This window comes from Pinus tabuliformis, chromosome 8 (genome assembly GCF_031772625.1).
Source record: "Pinus tabuliformis cultivar Carrire ecotype Pingquan chromosome 8, CPIR1, whole genome shotgun sequence".
Lineage (NCBI taxonomy): Eukaryota > Viridiplantae > Streptophyta > Pinopsida > Pinales > Pinaceae > Pinus > Pinus tabuliformis.
This window is the reverse complement of record NC_142294.1, coordinates 1,732,033,654-1,732,047,149: the sequence shown is the minus strand read 5'-3', so window position 1 is coordinate 1,732,047,149 and position 13,496 is coordinate 1,732,033,654.

Below are 13,496 nucleotides of genomic sequence, written 5' to 3'. Positions count from 1 at the left end.
ATCAAACTTGTTCAGAAGGCGGCCTGACTAAAGACCTAAAAGACAAAAAGAAGGCCATATGGCCTCAGTTTCCTGTAGCTTGTGGGGCCTTTTCATTGTTCGATGTAGGTCACGCGTTCACCGAAGTAGAGAATATGACGTGTCTACAATTATTTAAATTCCCGACAAGGCCATTTGACCCAAATGAGGTTGCCCAGGATTTCACAACGACAGTCAAGATAAAAGTGTTCGTTGGAAAGAAAGATTTATTTGATGATTTATTTCAGAGTAAAAGCTCACTCCAGGAAATTTTGCGGGAAGCTCAATCGCGTTTGTCTCCAGATGACCTCCAAAGATTCATGGTATACAGGGAAAGAAGACTAGCCAGTGTTCCTCTAGAAAAGCTGCAACCACCTACCAGAGAACCTACTCCAAGCACTAGCCTTAGTGGGAATTCAAGCGCTTTCGGATCTAAATCTAAGACTGGACAAAGGATGCCTGAGCATTCTAAAAGATCCGAAAACAACCAAGATAGAGGCGAAGAGTCAGCTAAGGACACCGCTCAGTCAATGGAATTTCCACAGTAGCAAGTTATCGCCTCCTCATCAAGAGATGTCCCCCCTCTCGTCATTGAAGCACCACCCGTCACAACAGAATTAGATAAGGAATGGGAAACCTTCAACGAACTGATCAATCTTGAAGGACAAGCCCCAAAAACACCTGTGAGCAATACACAGGTAGCACAAGAAGTGGGCTCAGTGTTGCTCTTCAATGAGTGGGACGATCAAATCAGGGAGGCAAAACAAGCAGAATGGAAGCAGAAGGCGCAAGAAAAGAAAAAAGAGGTCCAAGCACTAAACAGGTTAAATTGGGAGTGTTACTGGGCATACTTGGCGAAGCCGCATAGTCAGCAGATGAATGTGAAATGTATCATAAATGCGGCCGAGAAAGTGGTGCCAGCTCTCATAGATTCTGTTTTCTCAGCCCAGCTCAAAGCAGAAGTCAGCCAGCCGACTCTCCTCAAACCCATGATGAATACATGCAGCTTTAAAGATCAGATTCAGAAGTAGCTTTATTTAGAATGTTGTTTTTTCTTAAAAATTAGATTAGAAAAAGGACGGTCATTTGAAAACTGCATCCTAAATTTTGTAAATAAACTATTATTAGAATTAGGAAGTAGTATTTAAACCCTTCTCATGCATTTAGAGAAGGGTCCAGAAATTTGTCAAAAACTTGTCCTCAGAACATGCACTTTTGCACCCTCAGAGGAGGTTTTGATGAATGAATGGATCGAGGTTTATTAATGTTTGCATTTGATATCTGCTAATGATGTTTCACTTCTGTACTCTTAGTAGATATTAGAACAAGTAGAGATAAATCATTGTTGCTTGAAGCTTATGAGTAGGACCAGTCATAAATGGTACTTTTATCTCTTGGCCATTTCTGCTTATATTCTTAAAGTGATATACAGTTTTTAGTTGTTTATATGTTATTGCATGAATGTTTGAGTTACCATTTGGCACTTTTGTACGGTGGAGTCATTTACTTATGTTTGATATATGAATAACTTGTTATGCGATATGCTGTTCATAACTGTTTTGCCTAACTTTTTATGCAAAGTAGTTCATCCTAATTGATTTTCATTCTTATGATAGCTGAATGATCTTTATTACCAATTATTATTTGAAATCTCTTTAGATCGCATAATAGAAGAAATACATCTCGGGTTAGCATAGATTAGATGTGTTGTTTTCATTAGATTAGAATAGCATAGAATTAGATTAAAGTAGCTTAGATTAGAACCCTTAGATCAGCATCATCCAACTCTGCACACACACACACCCTTAGATTGGGAAACTGGTCCCATTATCCCCAGTCGGACCCGCTATACCAAACGGATAAGGAGATGCCAACCAAGGTCCGGACCGGGTGGGTATCCCCCTTGTTGTCGACCCAATTTTCGGGGCCTTCAACAACATGTTGAACACTTTCGATGAACCATACTATATTAAAAATGAGAAATACATGAAACTTGTGATTAAATTCACATTTTTTTCATGTATTTCTCATTTTTCATGTAGTAGGGTCCATCAAAAGTATGCAACATGAGTACTCCTTGGACAAGGAATCAAATTTTGCATCCAATGAGTACTCGTGCTCTAAATTTGAGCAAAAAATTAGGGAGATAAGTTCATAAGAGGATGCATGCTTTGTTGTACCAACAAGCCTACCAACAAGAAACATTAGGGGAATTTTGAGGTCTAAAATGCCCTTCCTAAGGAAATTATAAATAATAGTGGAAATAATAAAATAGGATTAGATTACATCATCAAATTTTATAGGAAAAAAAAAAAAAAAACTATTTTTCCAGCTCATATTTTCAACTTATCTCCCTATGGGTGTACTCAAATTTTGAGCAACAACATTCATTGGATGCATAATTTGGTTCCTCATCTAAGGAACATGTTGAACACTTTTGATGAACCATACTATATTAAAAATGAGAAATACATGAAAAATGTGATTACAATCATGTTTTTTCATGTATTTCTCATTTTTCGTGTAGTAGGGTCCATCAAAAGTATGCAACATGGGTACTCCTTGGACGAGGAATCAAATTTTGGATCCAATGAGTACTCGTGCTCGTAATTTGAGCAAAAACTTAGGGATATAAGTTGAAAATACAAGTTGAAAAAGTATTTTTATTATTTTATTATTTTTTGAACTTTTTACTTTTTAACTCCAAAAATAGTGAATCATCCCCCATGGTTGATTTCATCATATTGAATCCTATTAGTTCTTATAAAGTTTATTTTGGTTGTACATTTTTCTTAGGAGGCCCATTTTAGACCTCAAAATTCCCCTAATGAGGGTATGTGTCATCCCTTACCTATACCTATTTGTCCTTGGGAAAGAATTTCCATGGACTTTGTGGGAGGTTTACCAACAACTAGGAAGGGACATGACTACTTGTTCGTGGTAGTTGACAGGTTTAGCAAGATGTGTGTCCTTATGCCCCATAAAAAGACCATCAACAGACAAGAAGCAACAAACTTGTTCTTTGGAAAGGTTTGGGTGTACTTTGGGATACCAAGGAGCATCATTTCAGATAGAGATGCAATATTTCTCAGTGCATTGTGGACTACATTGTGGGAAAAGACAGACATAAAGTTGAAGAGATCTACAACATTCCATCCACAAAAATATGGGCAGACAGAAGTAATCAATAGGAATTTGGTGCAACTTCTGAGGGGATACAACCAGAAGCATCCAAGAACCTAGGATGAAAATATGGTATAAATATAACATTCTTATAACAAATTAGTCCACACTTTTATAGGAAAGTCCCCATTTGAGACTTGCTTTGGACATTTTCCACCTTCAGCTTTGGATATTTCATATGGGCAACAAGGAGGAGTGAGGGAAGATCTTACAGGAGATGCTTTTAGGGCTAAAAAAATTATAGAGAAGATCAGGCGGATCCATATACAGGTATAGGAAACACTGTGGAAGTCAGAGGAGAAGTATAAGGCTAAGCATGATCAACACAAAACAGAGAAATCATTCAAGGTGGGAGACAGAGTATGGCTACAGTTGAACAAGGAGAGGCTACAGGGGCCTAGTAAGAAAATCAAGGGTTTAAGGTATGGTCCCTTTGAGATACTATAAAATGTCAGTGATAATGTTTATTGAATCATTTTACCACCATATATGAGCATTTACTCAGTTTTTTAATGTAGAGAATTTGAAACTCTATGAGCCTTCCATGCAAGATCAAGAAGAGTAACAGGTCCTACCTTGTGTGGTGGATTTGGCACCAGATGCTCAAGCGGAGTTGACGGAAGATACAGTTTTGCAGAAGAGGTCTGGAACTATAAGACAGGGGTAGCATGACCTTTGGCATATTAGGTTTAAGGGACAACTTCCAGGAAAAGCTAAATGGTACACCAGAGAGAAGGTGGAGGAAAAATCTCCTCAGCTCATCTAATAAAATATTTTGGGGACCAAAAGCCTCCCAAAATGGGGAGGTGTGATATGAATTGAATCACTATATTTCTTGTCATCCATCTTGATTCATGTAGAGTGGAAGAAGTGGAGGAATCAGCTCACGGGACCATTTTTACAGGTGCGACCTAGTTTGGCAAACCAAGGTTTGAAACCTTCTGGGAGTGTTTTGAGGCATCAAATGACATTTTTTTGGGGACTAAAAAATTATTGGTTTAGCGCTACACCATTTCATGTTATTCTACACACAAATTCCTTTCCAACGATGCAAGAAAAGCGTCAATTGGAGTCCATATGCAAAAGTTATGCCACTCATAAGTTGACCTTCCTATTTTCACACCTATAGTTTGGGAGGATGTTGCATCAACCCCCATTATTCATTGAAAAGGGGCTAGCCACGTGTTTATGATGTAAAAAACTCTAAATGAATCTATTTTGTAACTCTAGTTAAGAGTTGATGTAGTCAAACTTAACCACTAGTAGGCAATTAGGTTGTGTTATAATCGGGCCACTACACTAGTAGAAAATGGTGAAATTAGTGACTAGGTGACCAAAAAAGCTAGTCACCACAACTTTTCCAAGTGAATTAATACCAAAAATTAGCAATATTAAGATACCCAACTAAAAACAACTAACATAAATGACTAATTTAGTCCTGAGTTAAAATATATGACTAGCTAATAAGTAATACTACTAAAAATGACTAACGTGAATGACTAATTTAGTCTAGGAACAAAAATATGACTACCTAACAAGAACTACAATAATATGAATTAGTCATTTTAATTGCGTCACTTCAACAATCTAAACTTACAAGTCATAGGGGATTCAAAGGTTGTTATAGATTGGATGAAAGGTTATACTTCCTTATACACTTCTTTATTGGATCAGAGGATGATTAGAATTATGGAGCTTATTAGAATATTTAGGGTCATATCATTTGATCACATTCACAGGGAATTAAATTCAAAGGTTGACAAATTATTGAAAATGGGAGTGGGCCAACACCTCCTTTTGCAACACGACATGACCACCTATATATGTTGCAACAACCTTGCCAACTTATTTAGTGGGTTGCACATCTATTTCACATTTCTTCTTCGTCTTGCAAAGTGGTAGTGCTAAGGAGAGGGTATGAACTTTGATCAAGGAATGTTCACTTAGTACCACTACCAAGTTTCCTCCGTGCAACTTGTTAAATGTCTTAAGTTTTCTTCACAACTTCTCATGGTGCTTAAATTACTTGTCTAAACCTCTAATTGAGACTACAACCCTCCAACATCTCTAACTATTCAAACTCTTCAACCTTTGTTAGAGTCTTCTTAGATGTGCACTCATACCTGAAGCAGAACCTAACACTAGCATCTTGAATGTGCATGTTCATTCCCTATTTTAATGCCTCATTGAAACCACATTATCACACTACTTAAAATGAAATGTTCACGTCTTAAGGAAAAACACATACTTTGCTTATAACAACCTAAACTATGTGAATGACTAGGAGAGAACTCCATTTTCTCGAGATGAAAACATAGGGTCTTACAACCCCATTCATGCAACAATTTGAATATATTTAACCTAAAGAAAGATGTGTATTCTACTCCTTCCAAATTTGACATATGAATTTTAATAAACTAACACTTGTTTTTAACTATTAAATCCATTTACTATATACTCTATTTTATTTTTACCCACCTAATATGCAAGAACACTGAAATGTTTTCAATACAACCAAGTTAAAAGCACTTGTTTCCTTCCAACAACTAACATTTTGCCTCCATAAACTTTAATAGAAAATTCATTGTATAAAAGAATAACCTTAAAATTAAATTATTATTTTTATTATTATAATAAATACCACCTAATATCACAACCAAGAACATGTAAAATCCTATTAGTTTCTCAAATACAATTAAAATATGTAAGTGAAAATAAAATATTGTATCTATTTTTTTTAGCATTGGAAAATTTTAACACTTTTTAAAAATTTAAACTTTAATTTTTCTTTACAATACCCCTCCCAACCACAAACTTTTCATAGTGTCAGGAAAATGACATCCCAACAACAAACTTTTCATAATTCAGGAAAATGACATCTGAGAGAGTTGTGAATGGTTTTACGACTAACAGACCCAATATCGAATGCACCATCGAATCTTTAGTCCATTGATCACGACATACCCAATATCAAACGCTGCCATCGAATCTTCATTCCATTGATCGTGGAAGATCCAATATCGAATGCCACCATTGAATCTTCATGGACATGGAGTGATTTTGGTCGAGGATCCTGATGATCGGATTTTTTCATACTCTACTTTAGCATCTCGACCTAGTTAGCGAGATATCTCTGCCTGCTAACCCCAAGTATCTCTCTTCTCCCCATCACGCCTATAGGTAAACATTGTTCACCTTTTTGCTAAACTACCATCGGAACAGGCAATTATAGCGAACCCTGTGCAGAGGAGCGAGGTTTTTGGCCTCATAAATTGGCAACGAAGTTCGTTCCAAGAACAATATGGGCATGTTTGTTGTATGCAGTTTGATCCAAAGTTCAAGTTACGTGATTTACTCCAAGAGAGTCTCAGTTCTATCGGCCAACTTACAGAGGTTGTGTTTAGTGCGAAATAACTAAACTTCCAGAGCTCTGTAGGGAAACAAGGCAGCTTTGTAGGGTTTTCCAGAGCTCGAAACCGTTATCATTCAAAAACTCAGAGGCATCTATTCTCATTGTCATTGGAAATATCTATCTTCCTAAAGTAGTTGTCCTCTTCTCGATATATTCAAAACCTGGTGAGTCATTCCCAGCTTTTAGTTCATCTTTAAAAGCACGAGACTACCATTCTGGTACAAATTAGAGTTTAATTTATACTGTAAAAACTATCCCATTCTCGATTCCAAACATGATGCCAAAGATAAATACCAAAGATCACTTTTGTACATTCCATTTGGAGCCCAATATGATACTCCAAACTATTTTTCTATGGAAACCAAATCCCAAAAACTAAAATTTCCATCACATTGTGATCCCATATGGGTTGAGGCCTCCTCTCTCTGATAAAATCCTCAAGCTTGTTGAATCCATTGCTAGCCTCTTCCCAGAATAGTGAAAGTAGGTTAGCCCCTTCCTATAGGACAAGTTGAGGGTGACTTTCATTGAGATGTTGTCAGTGGAGGTTGCCGTTTTGATCCCTCAGGCGAGTCCAGCCTTTGGTGCAGGGAAAGTTGAGGAAACACAAGTAAGGATTACCCTTTTGGTTGGGCTCCATTCCTCTTCATTCGGAAGGGCCTTCATGCCATTCCCAAGCTTTCCAAAGATGACATGGAATATTTTCTATTGATGGTAAGTGCATGCCAATTAGATTTAAACAATCTTATTCAACATTTACCATTGCATGATGCTCATTTTTGGTTACTTGAATATAACTTTATTCTTGATTTCAAGTTTAAGAGGTATCTAGTAAAGGCTATGCTTCCAGAACCATAAGAAGATCATGATGAAAAACATGAAATTGTAGTTCATAAATCTCAACTTCTTGTGGATCCATTTGAGCCACTTGCTTATGTAGAAGTCGATGTTTTACATGGAGGAATTCCTGTAGAGTTTGCAACTGGTCTAGGAGTTTTGCAGGAGTGGTTTTCATTAATATGCAAAGAAATTTTTTATCCTGCAAATGCTCTCTTTTTATGTTTCCCCAAATGATCGTTGAATATTTTTACCCAACCCTAGTGAGCGGGAAACTTATTATTCTGTTTTTATTTAACCCGCTAAATTTTGCTATGTATTTCTATACAAGATATTTGAAATATGATGTAAAAGTGCCCTTTCAATTTTGTGGAATCTGTAAAAGTGTTAGGTAGATATTGAGCTTAGTGAATTTTAGTGCAAGATGTAGCCATGAAGGCATTCACATCCAAGATGTGGTTTTGAAAGCATCATTGTCCTTCAACAAGTTGTCCTCAATTATTAGGTAAATATTAACCTTGGCAAATTTTAGTCCAGGGCATAGTTTTGAAAGCATTCATGTCCTTTAACAAGCTATACTCTATTATCATTTAATGATTCTTTTTCTACTTGTGTCTGATAATTTTTTTGGATAAATATGTTCCACTCTCTGATATTTCCTTATTAATGAAGAAGTTTGCAATTTGTCAGGTCATTTGACAAAGTATTCTCTGTGATCCAAAATTAGTGTTCCAAGATGTGTGTCAAATACAAATAAACTATTCACAAATGTTCTCCTCTAGAGGTTTACCTTTATTCTCAACACATCCTAGGTTTGAAAATAATCTCTAATCCGCTTGATTACATTGGAAAATTAGAAATAATATATGATTACAATATTGCATTGCAACGTTCATTCCCATGAACTTCAAACACAAACACAATCAAATTGTTATAACAAAAAAACAAAGGGATTAATGGATAAACCCTCGTCCTTCTCTTCACATTGGTTCAGGAGGAGGCACAAAATATTTTCAAGGACATTTATGTGATTCTTTACTTTTTTTTGCAATTATGGCATTCTTGCCACCATTCTTCTTTCATTTTAGATTGAAGCAACATGACCAGGAAATCCACGCTTAGGATGCTAATTTGGTTCGATTTATACCCTATTAGGTTCCTCTCTCAATTGGATCTGCAATTTATAGATCTTGTATTTGTGTCACAAACTCTGATCTCATTTCTGAAAAATTGAGCATCTTTCTAAAGTGGGTTTGTAAGATAGAGGATTCTTGAAAATGGGGTGCTAGGGATGTTGAGCATTCATGGTGTTTCTGTTGAAGTTTTTAAATTTCATTCAAGATTTCATTGGAAAATTAATGATTTTGTATGCAATATGGATTCTAACCACTCGAATTCTCATTTTCATCCTCCTCTGATTATACCCACACCCAACAATGTTGGTGGGTATAATTTACCAACAAAATTAATGTCCTTTCATTCCTCTGTGGGGCAATAACTTGATGTTCCATTTTCAAATCTTCAAACGATCTCAAGGGAAGATCAACTTCAGTTTCAGAAACTTGGACAACACTTTTGATATAGTGGCTAGAGTGGACATGGATGCTTTAAGTCGTATGGATCCTTGATAAGTCATTTTTTTGTTTATTTCTTGTTTCAATTTAAAATTTTGTTTCAAAAATAGCTTTATAAGATAGGTGTCCATGTTTTTGAAAAATTACTAATTGAAGGTTTCAAATTAGTGGTATTATTATGTGTTCATTCATGCATGTTTCGTTTTCCCTTACCTTGAATGCAAGTCATAAGCGTGGTACACATTAGGTCTGGAGACCTCAATTCAATATTGTTACAATTTTCTAGTGTCTGAGGTGTCATATATTTGTTTTATTTTTTTTACTTTTCACTGACAAAGCTCAGGTCTTAAGCATAACTCCATGCTTATCTTAGGCCCCCATCTTCCAATTGTGGCTTGGAAAGTCCTCACTAGTACCTTAAAATGTTATAACCATCACATTATATCTCTTTATTATGTCGTTGATAGCAGTCCTAGTGAACTGGGGCACTCTCGAAATTTCTTTTCTTAGAAGGATCTAACTGTGCTACTTGAAAGAGGGGGAGGGGATGGTTTGGACTGTAAAAAATGATACCAGTCCTGGGGAACTAGGGCACTCTCCAAGTCACTTTCTTAGAAGGATCCAATTGTGCTTCTTGAAAGAGGGGGAGGGGGATTGTTTGAATTCACAAAAATCAATAGTAGTCCCATTGAACTGGGCTACTATCCAAATTAATTTTATTGAAAGGATCCAACTACGCTGCTTGAAAGAGTGAGGAAGGGGGGATGGTTTGATTCATCAAGGAAAATTGATTTTGATTCAACAAGTCTTCTAATTCATAAACAACTTCCAACTTAATATTGATTTCCTGTAAGTCATCTTCAAGGTGAGACTTCAGTTCTCTATATTTAGTATTTTTATCAACACTGCTCTCAGTCTCAGGTGGCAATGTTTGCACAGGTTTCTGCAGGTCTCCACCAGCTGAAGCTACTGCCTATTGGAATTCATGTTGTCTAGCCATAAATTCATCCACATGAATAGATGGTGGCCTACCACCAATAGACCCTCCACATTGAACATTAACAACATTGGAGTTGCTACTCATGCCATCATTGTTTCTCTCTCTTGCAACATAATCATCAACATGCATAGAAGGTGGTCTACTAGTATTAGCTTTGCATTGCCGAAATGTGTCTCTTCTAGTTGGACCAGATGAGGAAACAATTGTACCTCCTGTACGAACAAACAAGACAGTGGCTTTGGTTCCTACCACAACTCTTAAACCAACCAGTGTTGCGAACATCTCGATTTTATCTTGAAATCACAATTTTTTGGCCTAGCCAATGTTTGCCGATTTTTAAAGATATTTTTATGGTATCTTAAAAATAGACAAATTGATGCTTGCTTCCTTCATGTGGGTGCCTAAGAACAATTCAAGGGCTAGTGCCTCCAATAGAAAAATTGTTTGCAAATAGTTAGGAAGGTGGTGTTTCCAAGCAAGTGGATGCTTGCATGCAGGTAGGTGCTTGCAAACTCATTTGGGGGTCCATGCCTCCAACATATTGGTGTTTGTAAGTTATTATGGGAATAAGTGCTTCCATAAAGTCATAGCCTAAAGCGGGTGGATGCTTGCATGATATTAAGGTTGGTGCCTTGCAAGTCGGTGCTTGTACACTAGCGAGTGTTAGTGATTGATGTAATGAAAGATTATATCTAAGAAAAAAAGACAAAATGTTTGGTGGTTTTCCCCATAAGGATTTCCACCTAAAATCTCTATGTCACATGCACATGCTTTTCATGGTGCTTTTATATTGCTTTATGTTGTTCTTTTCGTGATTCTCCTCTCCCCCTGCCCCCCCACCCCACCATTCTCAGTATCAACATGGTTTTCATCATGAGGTGTTGAAGAGGGTGTTTTAAATGACAAATAAAATATACCCAATTGGAAAAGTCACAAATGCTACTATTATGACTCATCTTAATTTGAAAATTAAACTATTTTTAAATGTAAGTTTTTCTAATCAAACATTGAGAAGAGCGATTTGAGGAGCTAAACTCTTTAATATTTATCGAAATTTTCTTTAATATTTATCGAAATTTTAGAATGGAGCATCACCTTCCTAATCACAAATACTTTGAAAATCATTTTTCTAAGTCCAGAAAAATATGTTTTGTAGTATGACGAACATGGCAAAGTTTTTAAAATTTAAAAATATCATCATGAGGGGTTGAGGAGGTTGTTTTAAATGACAACTAACATATATCCAAATGGCAAAGTCACAAATGCTACTATTATGGCTCATCATAATTTAAAAATTCAACTAATTTTAAATGTATGTTTTCTTCTAATCAAATATTGAGAAAAGCCATTTGAAGAGCTAAACTCTTTAATATCTATCAAACTTTTAGAATAGAGCATCACCTTCCTAATCACAAATACATTGAAAATCATTTTCTAACTCTGCAAAAGTATGTTTTGTAGTGTGGTGAACATGGCTAGGTTTTTCAAATTTAAAAAGATTATATAGCGTAAAAGATAATTTCTAAAGATTTATTGCCACTATTTATCACACTTTGATAATAGAGTATCACCTTCCTAATTACAAATACATTGAAAATCATTTTCTAAGTCCACATAAGTATGTTTTGTAGTGTGCTGAATATGATTAGGTTTTTAAAATTTAAAAAGACTATATGGTGCGAAATATAATTTCTAAAAATTTATTGCCACTATTACTATATATAACTATTTTATAAATAATAGAAATAAGTGAGCTATGACATGTTTTGGAAACTTGAATATACATAGTTGAAAAACAAATTATTCACCAAATATGTATGCTTTTTATTGGAAATTGGTAAAATAATTTTGCAAACTACAACATGTTTCTGAAAACTTAAATCTACATAATGAGCACACAAATTGTTAACCAATATGCATATCTCTTATTGGAAAGTGGTAAAATAATTTTTTAATTAGAAATTCCAATTTTCTGATTAAGAGTAAAACATATTAGCATATTCTTGTCATATTCTCTTCTATAAATAAATGAATACAATTTTTAATATTTAACTTTTTTACTTCTTTACATCATTACGGAACATGTTTCTCTTTTCCTATTTACCCAAAAAAAAAAATTATAAAATTACCCATAACAAATACCGAACTATTCATATAGACACCCAATAAACTATGGGCACCTTGGCAGGCCCGCAATCTCCTCTTTTCCAGCGCTTCCACCCGTCAACAGATTGCCGCAGGGTCACGAAAGCTGCCACGCCCTGCATCGAAAACAATTTCAAAACTGCCATCTGTCAAGAAAGCTGCCACGTTTTACATTCAAACCCATTTCAAAATCCCTATATCGCCACGGAACAGCTGCAGCCCGGCGTCGACTTGACACATATTAAGCATGAAGGTGGCAGTTTTCAAGCCGCCCCCATGGACGAATCTGGGCTTTGAAGGATAACGGGCAGATAAATTGAATTGGGATTTGGAAGTGGAAAGAATTAGATTTTTGATGCTTTAATTCTCTCGAAAAGTAACTTAAGTTCTCATTCTTAATCTGATTTCATGACATTTGATTTGAACCTGATCAATGGATTAAATCTCACACAAATTAGTTAATTTATATAAATATTACTTTGAAAATCATACAAAGAGTTAAGGATTCAGTTAGATAGCATGGTCCCTCTCCAAGTTTAGTGGAAATTTAGACTTTAGAGTGATATGTGAGGTGATAGAATCTCTCCTAATATGATATTCAAAATTATGAATGTGTTGTAATGCGAGAAAATTTGAAAGAAAAAGATTTAAAAAATTTATTACCACGCTATTTTGTGGGACATGTTGCATTGGAGGGTGTGATTAATGCTTAAGACAAGTAACCTTGGTGAACATGTAGGTGGATTTGCATGGCCATTCTAAGCCTGAACAAGGGCATTTTGAATTTTCTTTCCAGGAGGGGCATTTTGTGGCCCTTGGATGTGTATGAACAGATTGAGGGGCATGCGGATTTCTTTATATCGAAAGTGTTTTAGTTTTATTATTTGATTTTGGTGGAATTTTTAAGATGGTTTTTTTGAATTTTTAAAATATTTTTGTAACTTATTGTTGGAATTAATTAATAATTTATTTGTTGTGAATTAATTTCATTTTTTATTTTATGGTTTTAAAGGAAGGTTTATTTTATGTAGATATTTTTAAAGATTGAAATGAATTTATGGGAGGAGTGAGCATGTACAGTGGAGGTTGAGGTTAAGTATTTTATTAGACGATGTATATGTTAATTTCCTCAATTCTTGTTTAAGGTGTTAAATCTCACACCACATGATTAATGTTTGTTTTTAGTTAGTAAAAAAATGACGTTGTTTCTCAAAGTAGCTAAAACAATAACTTTGGGCCCCACGTGACTCACCCCAAATAGACATCAAAGGATAAACATCAGTGGTAAGGAAGGGACCCACTCCATCTTTATAATCTCAAGAGCTCC